Raw genomic sequence first — 18107 nt, forward strand, 5'->3', positions numbered from 1 at the left:
TCGGATGCTAATTTACTGTATTGGCTCTTAACCTGGTATTCTCTCAATGAGTATATCAGCCAGACCTGCAGGCAAACCCTCAATATTCAAAGATTAGTTTTATTTGTCACATCAGATCATACAGTGAAGTGCATCATTTGCTCAAACAGCCTGGAAGTGTTGCCATGCTCCCAGCGCCAATATAGCATGCCCACAACTTACGAACCCTAATCCATATGTCTTTTTATTTGGAACGTGGGAGGAAACCAAAACACCCGGAGGAAACTCACAGTCACAGTGAGAATGTACAGGTTTATTACAGAGGGCATGGCAATTGAACTTGATTCTCCAATTGCTGATGCTGTGAAGCTTTACGCTAACTGCTATGTTACTGTGCCGTACCGTATCGTAGTGCACTGGTTAGGTATTTACTGGGCCATCACTGTTTTTTCAAACTTTCAGTACTCATTTTGAGCCAGGGATGTTGTAATATTCTGGGAGGATGCACAACTGATCCAACAACAGAAATCCACCACTTAGAATTAGCAATTTCTCATTTGGTTCCAAATATCATTACTGACCTTAAATAGTCCTTGGTTGTTAAGATGTTAAGAAGCGAAGAAATGCTTTGGCTTGAAAGATCCAAGTGATTTTTGTGTGCTGGGAGTGGATGACTGGACTGTAGCAATTAACCTCTGAGGGTCCTAGGGTCTTAGAGCACCACAACACTGACACAGGCCCTACATCCCATCTAGTCTGTGCCAAATTATTATTATTAGTATTTTATTGTTCTGCATCAGTTAAAGATATAACTATTTGTCTTTTGAACGTAGATTCAAACATAATTGTTTCAGATCCAAATTTCTGAAATATTGCACTTTTTATGATGCTTACTTGCTGCCAATCTTTGGAGTTTATTTTTCTCGTTTGTATGAGAAAAAAACTCTTTACCGTTCAGTGTGCAAAACACAGATACAGGCCACTTGGCCCACTACAGCACCATATATCCTATTCTTTTTTTTTACCAGCTCTTAGTGTGCATACTTCAATAATTCAAGTGTTCCTTAAATGCTGTGGGAGTACCCTTGCAGGGAGCAATGAAATCTCAACAGTATAAGACAGGTTAATTGGAGGAAGGGCAGACCCATTAGGAGGGGAGATTATAATCTAAGGATGGAGGGCAAGCCAGTTAAGAGTGAGATGAAAAGAAATTTCTTCTCCTAGAGAGCAGTGAATCTCTGGAATTTCCTACTGCAGATCCCAGTTAAAGACAAATCATTATATATTTAAGAAGGATTCAGATAGGAGAGCAAAATCGAGTTGCAATTAGAGTAACACTATTTCAGTACCAGTGACCCAGGTTCAATTCTGCTGCTGTCTGTAAGGAGTTTCTATGTCCCCCCTTAACTATGTAGCTTTCTTCAGTATGCTCTTTTTCTTCACACAATCCAAAAATATATGAGGTTGTAGGTCGCTTGTGTGTAAAAGGGTGGTGTTGTCTCATTGTCCTGCGAGGGCCTGTTGCCATGCTGTATCTGTAAATAATAATAAAATATAAAATAGAAATATTGCTCTGAAAGCTAGGGATGAAATTGATGGCACCCAAGACCTCTTCTCCAGGCCATACTGTTCCCAGGCGACCAGGTAGCATACACAGCATTTTCAATGTTGTGAATTCATTAACCGGCAAGCCATGTACATTAGACCACCTTCCACCATCCTAGGTTCCGGAGCTGCAGATCAGATGGGTTCAGTTGTCCATGGACAATGAGTTTGAGACAGGACACGTGGAAAGTAGGTGAGATCCTAAGGGATGATGGCAGCTGGAGACGGTAAGAGACTGGATTGATGCTCAAGGTAATTTTGATGGGACGAAGTAACAGGGACGAGAGTCATAGTCATAGTCATACTTTATTGATCCCGGAGGAAACTGGTTTTCGTTACAGTTGCACTATAAATAATAAATAGTAATAGAACCATAAATAATTAAATAGTAATATGTAAATTATGCCAGTAAATTATGAAATAAGTCCAGGACCGGCCTATTGGCTCAGGGTGTCTGACCCTCCAAAGGAAGAGTTGTAAAGTTTGATGGCCACAGGCAGGAATGACTTCCTATGATGCTCTGTGTTGCATCTCGGTGGAATGAGTCTCTGGCTGAATGTACTCCTGTGCCCACCCAGTACATTATGTAGTGGATGGGAGACATTGACCAAGATGGCTGTCTAAGTTGCACGAACAGGGATGAGAGCTTACAGGAGATGGTGTGCAGGGGCAGATGTTGGGTGGACAGCCAGACTTGGTCCCTAAGCTGGAGTAGTCAGGCTGAGCGCCGCTGGTAGTTGGCCTGGCTTTAGTAGGTGCGGTTGGTCTCTAGGAAGCCTCTCCATGCTCTCTTTCAGGCATTCCAGCAGCAGGAACCAGGGCCCTGATGGCCAGGACCTCCACTGCTGGTTCCTCCTGGAGGAACAATGGGTGTTGGTAGCCATGAAGCACTCCAAAAGGTGACATACCCATGGCAGAGGAAGCGTGTAGGTTTTGAGTAGCTCAGTCCATAGCAGATAGTTCTTCCATGGGCGGGGAAGCATCATAGAAACTTCTCCACTTGTTGATTGGCTCTTTCTGACTATGCATTGGTCTGCAGATAATAGCCAGAGAACAAACTCGCTGATGTGTGGAGGAGGTAGCGGAAGGCTCGCCAGAAGCAGAAGATGAATTGTGGGCCTCAGTCCGACACAACGTTCTGGGGAATCCATGGAAGCAAACTACATTTTGGAGAACCTGGTGTGCTGTCACAGCAGCCAGCTGAGGCTAAGGGAGAGCAATGAAGTGGGTTGCCTTGGAGAACCAGTCCACTGCTGTGATGATCACCATGGCCTCATCAGAAAGTGGTAAACCTGTGATTAAATCCTTAGCAATGTGGAACCATGGGTGTCGAGGGAATGACAAGGGCCGCAGGAACCCAAAAGGATACTGGTTGGAGGAATTAGACTGGGCACGTTGCGGGCAGGCGGTGATGAACTGATGTACATCTGAAGTCATGGTGGGTGACCAGAACCAACGCTGCAGAAAATCCAGAGTCTGTCATGCACCCGGATGACAGAGAGTGATGAGGTGTGGACCCACTGAGTATCGCAGAGCACACGGCCACCAGCATGTTGTCTGGTGTGTCGGCCAGAGCAGGCTCATGCTGTAGGGCCTGGCCGATCTGGGTCTCAAGGTCCCAGACCTCTGGAGAAGGATATGGGCAGAAAGGGTGATGGGCTCAGGGTCGACCTCTGTTTCATCTGGATTGAGCTGTCGTGACAGAGCATCCATCTTCATGTTTTTGGAGCTGGGTCAGTAGGAGAAGGTGAAGTTGAATTGCCCAAAGAAGAGGACCCAGAAAGCCTGACATAGGTTGAATTGGTGGGTCTGTTGTATGGACATGAGATTCTGGTGATCAGTCCAGATCAGGAATGGCTCAATGTTTCCCATCAGCCAATGCCTCAATTGCTCCAAGGCCCATTGAAGCTCCCTGCCTCCTACTCCATAACGACACTGTGTAGAGCTGAACTTGCACAAGAAGAAGGCACAAAGGTGTGTCTTCCCATCCGGTCATCATTGCTGCTAGAGTATGCCCCCCGTTGCCCATATCTGGTCCACCCACTTCTAGCGCAGGAAGTCTGGAGGAGTTTGGATGGCAGAAGATGGGAGCTGTACTAAAGCATCTCTTGAGCTCCTTGAAAGCGTAGTTTGTGGCATGGGATGGGTGACTTGGTAGGAACGTGAGAGGAGGAGGAATTTGGCTGTAGTTTTTAATGCAACAGTGGTAGAAGTTGGAGAAGCCCAAAAAATTCTGCAGCTATTCGAGGGAGCGCAGTCGTGACCATTCAACAACAGTGTGCACTTTCTCTGGAACCATGGTTATGCCTTGGAGTGAAAGGACGTAACCCAGGAAAGAAATGACTTGGGTGTGAAACTGGCATTTTTCCAACCTGAAGTACAGTTGGTTTTCATGGACACACTGAAGGACTGAACAGACGTGACAGAAGTGGGCTTAGGGGTCATTTGAGAAGATGAGGATGTCGCCAAGGGAGATGAACAGATCTATAACGTGTCTCAGAGGATCCTGTTGCTGAAGCCTTGGAAAACGGCTGGACTGTTGGAAAGTCTGCAAGGCATCAGCAAGTATTCATAGTGGCCAGTGGATGTTATGAATGCTGTCTTCCACTTATCCCCCTTGGATGAAGATCAGGCTGTACACGTTTTGGTAAAGTTCTGAGCCCCACTGAGTGTTTTGAAGGCTCTGCCCATTAGGAGGAGAAGGTAGCAGTTCTTAATGGTGATCTTGTTGAGTCCACGATAGTCAAGGCAGGAATGAAGACCCCCCATCTTTTTTCTTGACAAAGAAGAACCCTGCACCAGCTGGGGTCTGGTGTCATCATATGAAGCTGTTCTGTTGTGTTATGGTCATTCATGGCTTGCGCCTCAAGAGGGGAGAGGGAGAACAGATGAGCTTGGGGGAGGATGGTGCTCAAGAGGAGGTTGATCACACAGTCGTGTGGTCAGTGAAGCAGCAGGGCAGCAGGGTGCTGGCTTTCCTTTTGCTGAAGGTGACGGGTAGGTTGTGGTATCCCTGTGGGAGTTTGGTGAGGTTGAGGGTTCCTCCGTCTCCACAGATTTGCGAGGTGAACTCAGCTGAGGTTGCAGGCAAGCGGTCCAGCAGGCGGGTCCCCAACTCAGAAGTGCACCGGATGACCAGACGAAGTACGGGTGGTGAGTGGAGAGTTGGGAGTAACCCAGTACAAGAGGAGTGTTGGATGAGTCTATAAGGAGGAGTTGGTGGACCTCGCGGTGCTTTCCCATGCTCATGTGCACAGGTTGTGTGCACACTCTCATCATCCCAGACCCCAAGGGATGCAAACAGGTTGAGGGAGGTTCAGTAGACAGTCCAAGCTGCACACACAAATTCTGACCTAGAAATCTGCCTGCTGTGCTGGAATCCACCAGAGTCTCCTGTGTGCGTAGAGCCGTCGGGGTGTGGAGAAGGGCAGACAGAGAGTGTCAGGCTATGGTGCTGGAACGGGGGGCCAGGAGAGGATTACCAAATAGACGGCTCTTCCCCCTACCTGGCGATGCTGTTTTCCTGGACACAGTGGGCATTTGATGTGTGGGTGATCGGCAGCTCCGCAAAAAAGAACACAGGTTGACAGTGTCGAGGGAGCCCTCTTTCCAACTGCATGTGTTCTGGAGGCATTCATGGTGAAGGTCCTGCAGCCTGAAATGGTTCTGGGAGTGAAAATGGGAGTCTGGCAGATGGTCTGGTGGGCCACTCCAAAAGACACTTGTTCGTTCAGAGGGACAGAATGATGAGGGTCTTGAGGTCAGTGGGCATCCCCTGAGCAGACAGCTCATCTTTCAAGCGCTCCAAAAGGCCGCGATAGTAATGGGACAGCAGCACCTCTGCATTCCAGCCGCACTCTGCTGCATGCATCCTGAATTCCACAGTGGAATCCAGAACCGAGCACAAGTTTTGACATAGGTGAAGTATCTGATCCACTGCCCCCCTTCCACTTTCCGTATGGTCAAAAACTCAGCACATCTCAGTGGCGAATTCCTCATAATTTTTGCAAATGGCGGTTTTATTGCCCCATTTACCGTCAGCCCAGGTCAGAGCTTGCTGCGTCAAAAGATAAGTAACAAAGTCAATCTTAGCTCTGTCCATAACATACAGAGCTCAAAGTGTAAGATGCACTGAGACAGGAAGTTGTGACAGCGGGTTGGGGACATTACAATATACCCTTGACTGCGCCAGCTTCTGAGGTTTAGACACTCTGTCTCTCCGGTGTACAGATAGCTGGCAGGGCCCATTTAAATATCAGGCCATGTTTTGGTGTCAGGATTTTAATACTTAAAGAGCACCTGAACTGAGGTTTGGGGCTCGATCATCAGCTCTACTTTGGATTCTGCCCTAGCATTTAGCTTGGAGCCCTGTTTTTGTCTCAGTCTTGATTCTGTTCACGGATACCCCAGCACTTGGGTCTTTACCATCCTTGCCTAGGCTCCCGTCACAGGGCATCCATTGAAGAGTTCAGGCTCTGGCATCGGGCTCTGAGGGAGGAGGTTAACCGGCGTGGGGTTGCTGTATCGAGGTGGAACATTGGTTGAATGCAGCGAGCGGATGGTCAATAGTCTCCTGTGCTTCTGAACTGTGTGCTCATGTCGATAGCCAACTTCCTTTAGGCAAGCAGACTCTGCTGGGTCAATCGCTGGTTCACTCATCCTGTTAGGAAAAGTAAATGAGGTTTGCCCCAAACACAAGGCAGCAGAGAGATAATCTTAATGATAAACTTCCAAACAATAAGCTACAAGGGGCTACAAAACAGATTCTTAACACGACAAGGTATCAGGATAACTGAAGGCTGGAGATATTGGTTGAGGCTGGCTGGTTCGAATGGGTGAATAAGGATCATGGGTGAGAGCTGGGTTTAAATAGGCTGCAGGTGATGAGCTGGAAATGAGTGACAGGTGACTCCTGTTAGCTGGGTAGTGACTGTGCAGGTTTGACATTGCAGAGGTTGCTGCTCTGACCTAACAGCTGCTCTGCGTTGGATCCATTTCAGTTCACAATGCCTGTGCCTTTTGTTGCCGATTTCACTCCGCACAATAACCTTATTGTGCAAAACTCAGTGTTAATAATCTGTTGTCACTTCGGCTCGAATCTGTTTAACTACAGGGTTTACTTGCTCTTCTGCAGCTGTTTGGAAAAACAAAGTGGAAATGTCAAATGCAGTCACACAACAACAATTAGTTTTGTGATGAAATGTGAACTTGTAAAATCCCAGTGTTTTATGACTTACATTGACCCGTTCTTCCAAAAATGTCTATCTGTAGTTGTACAACAGCTAAAAGAATCCAGCTCAGTTACTCCATCCACTGCTTGACTTCCTTCCTTGTCATTTTCCCTTGGTTGATGCATCAAGACCTCAGGTAGAATTCAGAAAAATAAGGGGGAACACAATGAAACCTATCAAATATTGAAAGCAACACACATCAAAGTTGCTGGTGAACGCAGCAGGCCAGGCAGCATCTGTAGGAAGAGGTGCAGTCGACGTTTCAGGCCGAGACCCTTCGTCAGGACTAACTGAAGGAAGAGTGAGTAAGGGATTTGAAAGTTGGAGGGGTAGGGGGAGATCCAAAATGATAGGAGAAGACAGGAGGGGGAGGGATGGAGCCAAGAGCTGGACAGGTGATTGGCAAAAGGGGATACGAGAGGATCATGGGACAGGAGGTCCAGGAAGAAAGACAAGGGGGGGGAACCCAGAGGATGGGCAAGAGGTATATTCAGAGGGACAGAGGGAGAAAAAGGAGAGTGAGAGAAAGAATGTGTGCATAAAAATAAGTAACAGATGGGTACGAGGGGGAGGTGGGGCCTTAGCGGAAGTTAGAGAAGTCGATGTTCATGCCATCAGGTTGGAGGCTACCCAGACGGAATGTAAGGTGTTGTTCCTCCAACCTGAGTGTGGCTTCATCTTTACAGTAGAGGAGGCCGTGGATAGACATGTCAGAATGGGAATGGGGTGTGGAATTAAAATGTGTGGCCACTGGGAGATCCTGCCTTCTCTGGCGGACAGAGCGTAGATGTTCAGCAAAGCGGTCTCCCAGTCTGCGTCGGGTCTCGCCAATATATACAAGGCCACATCGGGAGCACTGGACGCAGTATATTGAAAGGACTGGATGGAGTGGACATGGATAAGATATTTCCTATATGGAGGAGTCTAGGACCAGAAGGCACAAACTCAGAATACAAGGACATGCCTTTAGGATATAAGGATAGTGAATCAGTGGAATTCATTGCCATAGTCAGCAGTTTGGGTATATTTAAAGTGGAGGTTAATAAATTCTTGATTAGTGAGGGTGTCAAAGGTTATGGGGAGAAAGCAGGAGAATGGGATTTAGAAGGATAATAAATCAGCCGTAATGGAGTGATGGAACAGGCTCAATGGGCCAAATGGCCTAATTCACATCCTATGTCTTATGGTCTTATGCTTAGATGTAGTTCCTGCCTCCATTTCGATCACATCAATAAACATTGTTCTCAGAGAAATCCTCCTGCACTACAGATTCAAGATTCAAGATTCAGATTTATTTATATATAAAACATACAATGAAATATGTGATTTGCGTTAACAACCAACACACCCAAGTGTGTGCTGGGGGCAGCCCACCAGTGTTGCCACACATTCTGGCGGCAACATAGCGTGCTCACAATGCTCGGCATAACACCTCAAAACACAACAAGTGACAAAACGACAACAGCAAAGCAAGTACTGCTCCTCCCTGCATCTCACTCACCCACGTACTGTACTTACGCAGTCCTCCAACTGCAGAACAGGCCATCTTCAGCCTCCAGTCTCCAGCAGACTCGGACTTGCAGAGGGGCTTCAATTTCCCCAGTTGACTCTTAGAGATTCACAGATTCTGGGGCTGCGACCATTGGCACTCGACTTCTGGACTTCCAATCGACTCTTGAGCCTCAATCATCGGCATCGACCCCGGGATTCTGAACATCGAACAATAGACCCTGTACTCCACTCTCACCAATTTGCATACGGGGGGGGGGGTGCGGGGCGGTCATTGGACTTTGTTCCTCCTGCCAGAACAGAACTTCCTCTCTGGAACCCATCGGCAACTCACTGACCCTGGGTATATTATGATCCCTCGTCCATGTTAGTCTACCCACCCAACATCCATCAATAGATGTCCTACATCTGTATCATTGGACTTCAAATGCAGGATTGGAGGCTTAGACTCCAGTCTGACCTCTAATTTCCCCACATTCCTGTTTCTAAACCCTAACCTGACCCACTACCTCCCTTCTCTGTTCCCAAAACTACCCCTACAAATCTAACAATCAACGAAGTCTGAGCAGTGACCTTAACGGAGACCACAGCTCGGTGCCATCTGAAAAAAGAAATTGATTTTAACCGAGGAACTCCGAAGATGACTTAGTCTTCAAAGAAGCATGTTGGACTAGGACCCCACTAATGTAAGCCATTTCACCTGTCATAATCACAGAATCATCGGGTCTTACAGAAGAGAAACAGGCCATTAAACTACCTTATCCATGCCAACTATTCAGTATCTATTCAGATTAATCCGATTTCCACTCAACACCGCAGCCTTCAGTGCCATGGTGACCCATGTGCTCATCCAAATTCTTAACTGTTGTGAGAATATGGAGAATTCATATTCTCAGTATCATTTATTCGCTTATTTAATGTCTGCAAAAAAATGAATCTCAGGGTAGTATATGATGACATATACATATGATGACGTATTTTATAATAATTAATTTACTTTGAACTTAGAACTTCCACCTGCCTCCACTGACACCCACCCTCCCCGCTCTCTCAGGCATTCTGTTCCAGTTTCCAACAACTCTCTGGGTGAATTTACTCTCCACATATCCCCTCTAGATCTCTTACTCCTTATCTTCAGTTTACATCATCTGTCTTTGCTTGTTTTGTCCCTAATGCCCCTTTTGATTAAAGGTAATGTATTTGCTGTACTCCAGTCATCTGACACCTTTGCACTGCCCAGAGAAGATTCAAAAATGTGTTTAAAACCTCCAGCTCTCTCTTTGCTTTCTTCGCATTCCAGGCAGGGATACATCTCCGAAAACCCCAGGGATTCATTGAACATAGAATGTATAGCCTAGTATAGGCCCTTCAGCCAACAATGTTGTGCTGACATTTTAACCTACACTAGGATCAATCTAACCCTTCCTGCCTATGTTCACATCCACTTTTCTTTCATCCACGTGCCTGTCTAAGAGTCTCCTAAATGTCCCTAATATACCTTCCTCTGCCAACGCCCATGACAGTACATTTCACACACCCACAATAAAAAGCTACCTCTGACATCCCCCCCATGCTTTCCTCCAACCACCTTAAAGTTATGCTCCCTCATATTCGTTATTTCCATCCTGGGAAAAAGTCTGACCCAACTTCAAATCTTAAACATTTAAGATTTCTCCTTTCCTGACTTAAATTGATCTAGAATTTTGCTGCCTCCAACTCCACCCTCCATCCCACCCCTCCGACTTCTCCAAATGCAATGTCTTTCCTTGTAGTGAATACAAACGAGACATATCTATTTACAGTGCCCCTCCCCACCTTTCAAATCTACTTCCCACCTTTTTTTTTCTCCAGTCCTGCTGAAGGGTTTCAGCCCGAAATGTCGACTGTACTTTTTTCCGTAGATGCTGCCTGGCCTGTTGAGTTCCTCCAAAATTTTGTGTGTGTTGCTCCATTTGCAGTGCTTGTCTTTGGAGACTATTCATCCAGTGATATCAATCATCACAATATTCTAATACAGGATGTGTTTTTCACACTAACATCTTGTTGTGTACAGTCATTCTCTTCATTGTCTTGTATAATTTATATACAGCTAATGTGTGTATTTTTTGTTTGAGTATGTGCTTCTGATGCTGCTGAAGACAAGCTATCCATTTTATCTCTACCTCACTGTGAGGTAGTTTCATCATGGTACATCGTGCAAAAAGGCTTTCAGTTAAACACATCCATGCCAACTAAAAGATGCTAGTGCCATTTGCCCAAGTTTGCCCCATGTCCCCTTAAACATTTCCTGTTCATCTACCTGTGCAGATGTCTTTTAAACATTGTTAAAATACCTGCCCCAATTACTTCCTCCGGTAGCACATTCCATTACGCTCTGGGTGACAAGGTTCCTAATAAAACTCTTCTCTTGCCTTAAAACCGTACCCTCAAGTTCCGGATTCCTTAACGGTGGGACTGCTTGTCTAGTTAACTCTCAAATAAATCCTCACAATTACAGAGCAATCGTTACTTCTGATACCTGAAGCATATCTTGCAATGCTAGTGAGCTTGACATTTATCTATTGGAGAATATGACCTCTTCAATAATTCTTACTTAAACGGTAGAAATGTGGTGGCAATATGTAGGAATGAAAGAACAAAGCTCAATCTATTCAATTGGTACATTTTCCTTCAGAGCTAAACCCACCACCATTTACTGACTGGCATTACTCCAATCCCAAATTCCACTTCAGCAATTTAAGATAATTGGATGTAGAGTCATCATAGAGCCATAGAATACTACAGCACAGAAAAAGGCCCTTTGGCCCATCTAGTTCATCTACCTGCACCCAGATCTTGGCCTTCCATACCCCTACCAGGCCAGTGAAATTGAGAAGCATCTGGAGATCAAGACATCAGGTTCCTCTTGTTGTCTTTTTCCTTCTATACTGTAAGGTGTTTCCTTCACTGATGCTTAGTGAGGTTAGCGGTTTGGAATTTCAGGACAAAATCCTGGGATGGGACAAGATTTGGAATGAGAGGGGTATCAGCAGCACTATCATTGATTGGGACTGAGGAATTGTGAGCCAAACTGATGATCTTTCACCTGACTGTTCTGATGAAAGATCATAAGACCATAAGACATAGGAGCAGAATTAAGCCATTTGGCCCATTGCATCTGTTCCACCATTCCATCATGGCTGATTTATTGATCTGAGACATCAATTATTTTCCTTTCTCTTCAGATACTTCCTGACCTGCTGAGTATTTCTGTGTTTTCTCTTAAATGCTGGTCATAAAACAAACCCATGATACTATAATCAGTTTGTTTCTATGAGAACATATGGAAGTCCCAAAGAAAAGATGAAGAAATCTCCACCTGGTCAGTTTGTTAACTCTTACAAGCTCTTACAGCTGCAGCCTTTTGTCCCCACCAGCTTCTATCTCTATTCCCACTTTCCCCCACAGCTGTCAGCCAATCAGACCTCCTCACCTTGGATAACTAATCATTTGCCAGCTCTTGCTCTAGCTCTTGGTCTCACCTAGCTAGCAATCTCCCCTCTGTCTTTCAGAATGGGTGAAAGATCTCAACCTCAAATGTTAACTGTTTATTTCCATCCACAGATGTTGCCTTACCCGCTAAGTTCCTCCAGTATCTCTTCTTCTTGCTCCAAATTGTAACATCTGCAGCCTCTCGTGCCTTCATGTTTTTACGATCATCTTGTTAATTAAGCCACATCATGGGACTCCTCTGCAACCTGGTTCAAGTTAAACCTTTGATGCTAATATTCACATGTAAATTCTTGCAGATCATAACAGCTATGCTATTGGAAAGTCAAGTGGCTGACTTGAACACCGTGATTACTTGGGTAATCTGCCTCATTTCTTTCTGCCACTTGGTTACTTACAGGACATAGCAACACAGCAGGTGTTTTACTAGATCAGATGTCTTGAGGGTTGAACTAATCCGGAGACACAAGTTCAAACTCCAATACAGCAGCTGAGGAAATTAATTAATCAGTTAATTTCTGGAATTAAAACAATAGAGTCAGTAATTGTGAAGTAACAGATTACTCTGAAGTATACATCTGGTATCATTTAGGGTAGAGAATCTGCTCAATTGGCCTTTATGTGATGATGGACTCTCTTTGTGACTTTTAAATATGCCCAACAAGCCATTGGTAGTGAATTAATACATTTAAAATAATATTAATTACAAAAGCAGAATGTAAATTCTTAATTATCTTTTTAAGTTCTACATTGCACACAGCAGAAAAATTTGCATTTAGCTGCTGTTTTGTTGTCGTTGCCATTTTTACAAAGCCGTGCCTGTAAACAATTCTGATAAGTGACTCAGATTGTTAACAGCAATTGTCTCCTCAATGTCGTCAATGAACTCAAGAGTACACTGACGGGTGTAATTTACATTACGTGGCAAGTTTCCTGGCACTTATTATTGTGTCATGTAACCAAACTACAGCCCGATGATAAGCCGCCAGTGAGATAGGGTTTGACATTTTGACATCACATTACTGTAGCGCTGTAAAATCTTCAGCTCAGTAGGTGTCAAAAGCCACTCCTGTGATTGGCACTTCCTGCCAGCTACAGCAGTGGAGAGTCATAGACCTTCTGAAGCTGTCTTTAGGAGGTTTACAATCTGACGGAAGGTCTTTTTTTTCCTACGGTTTCTCTGTTAATGAGGAAATCGCAAACAGTTCTACCGCAAGCTTGAAATATCAGAATGTCATTGTGATAGCTGAATTCAGGATTCATCACATTCCTTTCATATCTTACATCACACTTCAGAATTCAACACATTATGGAGCTCACAGCCATTCTGTACACCAAAGAAAACTTCCTTTTCTTCTTCAAGATATTTTGCTTTGATCGACAAAGCTGGTTTACTCTGCCTCCAAAATGAGTTGCAGAACAAACTGACATGTGCACAAAGGAAAAGAAGGTTATAAGCTTATAATGTATGTTTCCTTGGGGGATGGACCAAATTTATAACCCTCTTCAACATGTCACTAGATCAAACAATGAATCAAAGCTGGTCTCCCACAAGGAGGACCCCCAGTGGAAGGTCACTCACGGAAATTCTATATTGGAAGTTTAAACTGTTACAAAGAATAGCACAAGTTTGAGAAACATAACTTCAAGTTCTATCTGGGTAAGTCTATAAGTCTATAAACCAAAAGACGTAGGAGTAGAATTAGGTCACTAGATCATGGCTGATTTATTTTCCCTCTCAACTCTATTCTCCTGTCTTCTCCCCATAACTTTTGACACCCTTACTAATAAAGAACCTATCAGCCTTAAAGATAGCCAATGCCTTGGCCTGTTGTTGAGTAGCTCCCTGAGCTGGCTCATTAGCTTGCAGACATTTCATTACTCAGCTAGGCAACATCATCAGTGCAACTTCCAATGACATGTTGGTAATTGTTTGCCTTTTATGTGTCCTGTGATTAGTCCATTTGTGTGTGTGTATGGGTAAAGGACTAATCACAGACGGACTAATCACAGGACACATAAAAGACGAACAATTACCAACATGCCATTCATATGATGTTACCGAGCTGGGTAACGGAACGTCTGCAAGCTAACAAGCCAGCTCGGCGAGCTACTCAGCAACAACATCCTCAACCCGAGCTACAAATCTTTTCCAACATCTTAATGTCTTAGGCTCCACAGGTATCCGTGGCACAGTTGCAAGCTTCTGGACAACTTCTGAATTCTACAACTTCACGTAATGCTTTAGTCTGTATTAGATATCCAGGTAAGTAGCCTGCACCTGTCTCAGCTTATTTATAGTTCCCCCCCACCAATTTTTTTAAAATTCCTCTTGGGGACAAGCCAGGCCTGACCTGCCAGACATGTCTTTCTCCTCTACGTTTCATGTCTCACATTGTCTATGTTCTCACTCTCGAACTGCTTTCTTTCACTCATGGACCAGACATTGGTGCTTACAGTTATACAGTTATACCTTGAACACCAAAGCCTTACCAAACCAGTGATTTTTTTTACACTCCTCACCCTTACTACAGCTTAACAAATGTTATCATTTTTCTTTTGTAGTACCTCAATATACACGTGTGGCATGATTTGTTTGGATGGCATGCAAACAAAAGAGTTTCACATTATCATGAGACAATAATAAAACAATTACCAATTAACAACAAGCTTCTTTTGTCTCCCTCCCTCATGCAGGAAGAAGCCAGAAGTCCATGAGACAGTCCTCATTAGGGGATAGGAGACAGAGAGGGTCAGTAACTTTAAATTGCTTACCATATCAGAGGATCTGTTCGGGGAAAGTCACTGGGTATATTTAAACCAGAGGTTGATAGGTTCTTGATTAATAAAGACATCAATTGTTATGGGAAAAAAGGCGGGAATGGAATTGAGAGGGAAAGTAGATCGGCTATATGTGGCAACCATTTCAGCCCTGGGAAAAAACCTTTGACTATCCACACGATCAATGAGTTTTACGAGTTTTACAGATGAAACATGAAGGACACTCTAACTGTCACTTTGGCCACCCAAATCAGATCGTTGATCTGTGATTTTTGGGAAGTCAAACCTCGGTAAGACCTAAAAAAACAAATGGTCAGATCTTGAGGAGAGTTGTGAAACAGAGAGACTTTGGAGTACAAGAACATACTGTAGTTCACTGGAAGTGGCCTCAGAGTTAGATGGCGTGGTGCACAAGGCATTTGGCACACTGGCCTTAATCAGTCAGGGCGCTGGGTATAACTGTCGGCACATTATGTTGCAGTTGGACGGAATATTGGTGAGACCACACTCAGAATATTGAGCACTATTTTGTTTGTCCTGTTGTAGGAAAGAGGTCATTAAACTGGAAAGAGTGTAGGGAAGGTATACAAGAGTGCTACCAGGACTCGAGGCCTGAATTGTAGCTCGAGCATGGGCAGGCTAGGAATTTATTCCTTGAGACATAAAGAACAGAGGGTTTAGATGTATGGAAGTATGAAGGTTATAGATAGGGTGAATACATGCAGTCTTTTGTATGACAGCTGTTAGAGAAAAGCTAAGAAATTCTAGAAAAATACGGACACAACAGTACCACAATTACTGGAAAATGCACTGAAAAATTGCATGTATGGAAATGATTATATAACAACACAAGCAAACATAGGAAAGTTAAACTACAAAAAAAACACACCCTAATCCAACAGGCCCATCATGGGCATGCTGGCCACCAACTCCTATTTATACTAAACCCATTAAACAGCTTGTGGTCCACAGCTTACAATGCCTGGGGAATTCAAATGCTCCTCCAAATTCTTCTTAATTGTTGTGTAATTACCTGCCTCTACTACTTTCTCAAGTAATATTTTCATGATTGCAATAATCTATTGTGTGAAAACAAAATATTCCTTAAATCCCCTCTAGAAATGACTCACTAGAGACAGGCAATTAATGGTGTCTTTGTCTGTGACAACTGCCTCTGAAATTAAAAAAGCAATTACAAATGTGTAATAATATTAAGAACATTTGTTCTAATGAAGCTAAGCATGATAGAATGATGCGTTCTTACTGGTTGCAATACCATCTGGCATGGAGTTGCCAACGTACAGGACTGGAAAAAACTGCAGAGGGTTGAAAACTCAGCCAGCTCCTTCATGGACCCTCGCCTTCCCAGCATTGAGGGTATCCTCAAAGGCAATGCCAAAAAAATGGCATCCATCATTAAGGACCCCATGATCCAGGTCACGCCTTTGTCTCATTGCTACCATCAAGGAGGAGGTACAGAAGCCTGAAGACACAACACTCAATGTTTTGAGGGATATGGTCCGTGTGCAGGTCAGTGGGACTAGGCAGAAAATGGTTCGGCACAGCCAAGAAGGGCCAAAAGGCCTGTTTCTGTGCTGTAGTTTTTCTATGGTTTCTATGGTTTTAGGAACAGCTTCTTCTCTTCCATCATCAGATTTCTGAATGGACAATGAACAAGCTTATGAACACTTTTTCACTATTTTTGCTCTTTATTTGTATTTTTTACTGTAATTTATAGTTTGCTATTATGTATTGCAGTGTACTGCTGGTGCAAAACAACAAATTTCACAACATACGTCCGTGACATTAAGCCTGACTCTGATTATGATATGTTGAACCCATCCTTCCATTATACTGATTGAGCTGCTACAAATTGTCAAGGTGTAGCTTAGAATAATTATTTATAAAATACCATTTTTTTGCCAAAGGGAAACCATCCCAAGGCACGTCAACATCTGTTCTTTTTTTATTAACTGCTTTTATATCTGAAAGGAGCCCCTTAGGGATGATTCTTTTTTTAAACCATTGTTCCCAACCAGGTCATTTATCTTTTCTTCATACTAAGGGCACTCCATATGTCTTGATGATAAACACGTTCCAAAAAGATGTCTGAGATTCAAAAGAAAAAACGAACAATGCAAGGTGTTCAACCCATCAAGGTTGTTCGTTCTATATACGGTACAGTTTTATTTATCTTCTCTTTGCAGGTCATACTTCATCTGCTGAAGAAAACCTTTCTCCAGATATCACCTTAATCTTGCTGACCAAATTTAGTTTGCTTTTTTCTTGCAAAATGTGCCTTTGTGAGCTTAGTAGAGAAGGAAACCAAAAGCAGTTGTTTGTATTACCTGTAATTACCTATCTTGGTATTCATCCACAAATCAGTGTTGACTTTTGCTGAATCCATGCTCTAATCCAGTATACTGTGGAAAACGCTCCAAAATTTGTTTCTTTTCCTCATTGCTAAACTGCATAATCTTCCTTTGAATACACACTCAGTGGCCACTTTATTAAGTACCTCCTGAACTAGATAAAGTGGGCACTGAGTCCATGGTCATGGTCTCCTGCTGCTGTAGCCCATCCACTTCAAGGTTCGACATGTGTAATCAGAGATCTTCTCCTGCCTACCACTGTTGTAACGTGTGTTTACTTGAGTTACCGTCACCTTCCTGTCAGCTTGAATAAGTCTGGTCATTCTTCTCTGACCTCTCCCATTAACAAGGCACTTTCACCTACAGTACTGCCTCTCATGGGATGTTGTATTGTTTTTTGCACTATTCTCTGTAAACTCTAGAGACCTGTGTGTGAAAATCCCTGAAGATCAGCAGTTTGAAACTACCCTATCTGGCACCAACAATTATTCCATATTCAAAGACAATTAGATCATATTTCTTCCACATTCTAATGTTTTATCTGGCAACAACTGAACCTCCTGACCATGTCTGCATGCTTTTATGCATTGAGTTGCTGCCATATGATTGGCTGATTTGGTATTTAAATTAATGAGCAGGATTGCGGGTGTACCTAGTAAAGAGCCCACAGATCTTAAGAAAAAGAATGAGTAAAAGGGAGATAGAGTAAGTTGCCCTACTGGTTTTTAGCAGACTGTTCATAAAGCTATATTTAATGTATCGACCAATAGGATCCCACAGTAGTGTATCAATTAGCACAACCTTATTACAGCTAAATGCATAGGGCTAATATCAGAGGTAGTTTTTTTTCTACAAAGTATGATAAGTGGTGGTAAAGACAGATACATCAGGGATATTTAAAAGTGTGGGGGCCATGCATTTGTTTTTTATCTGCATTGCATTCTGTGTTCTATATTAGTTTTATTATGGTTGCTAGTCACATGAGTAGGGGCATGGTAAAAGCAAAGGGTTACATAGTCATGCTTTGTTCTTGGCAGTTTGGAACTGGGGACCAATGGATGTCATATCTTTTGTTGACCACTTGAGTTTATTTAGTCTCACTTAATTAGGCTTAGTTACATCATTTCAAGATTTTATGTAT

The sequence above is a fragment of the Mobula birostris genome, chromosome 23 (assembly GCF_030028105.1).
Source record: "Mobula birostris isolate sMobBir1 chromosome 23, sMobBir1.hap1, whole genome shotgun sequence".
Lineage (NCBI taxonomy): Eukaryota > Metazoa > Chordata > Chondrichthyes > Myliobatiformes > Myliobatidae > Mobula > Mobula birostris.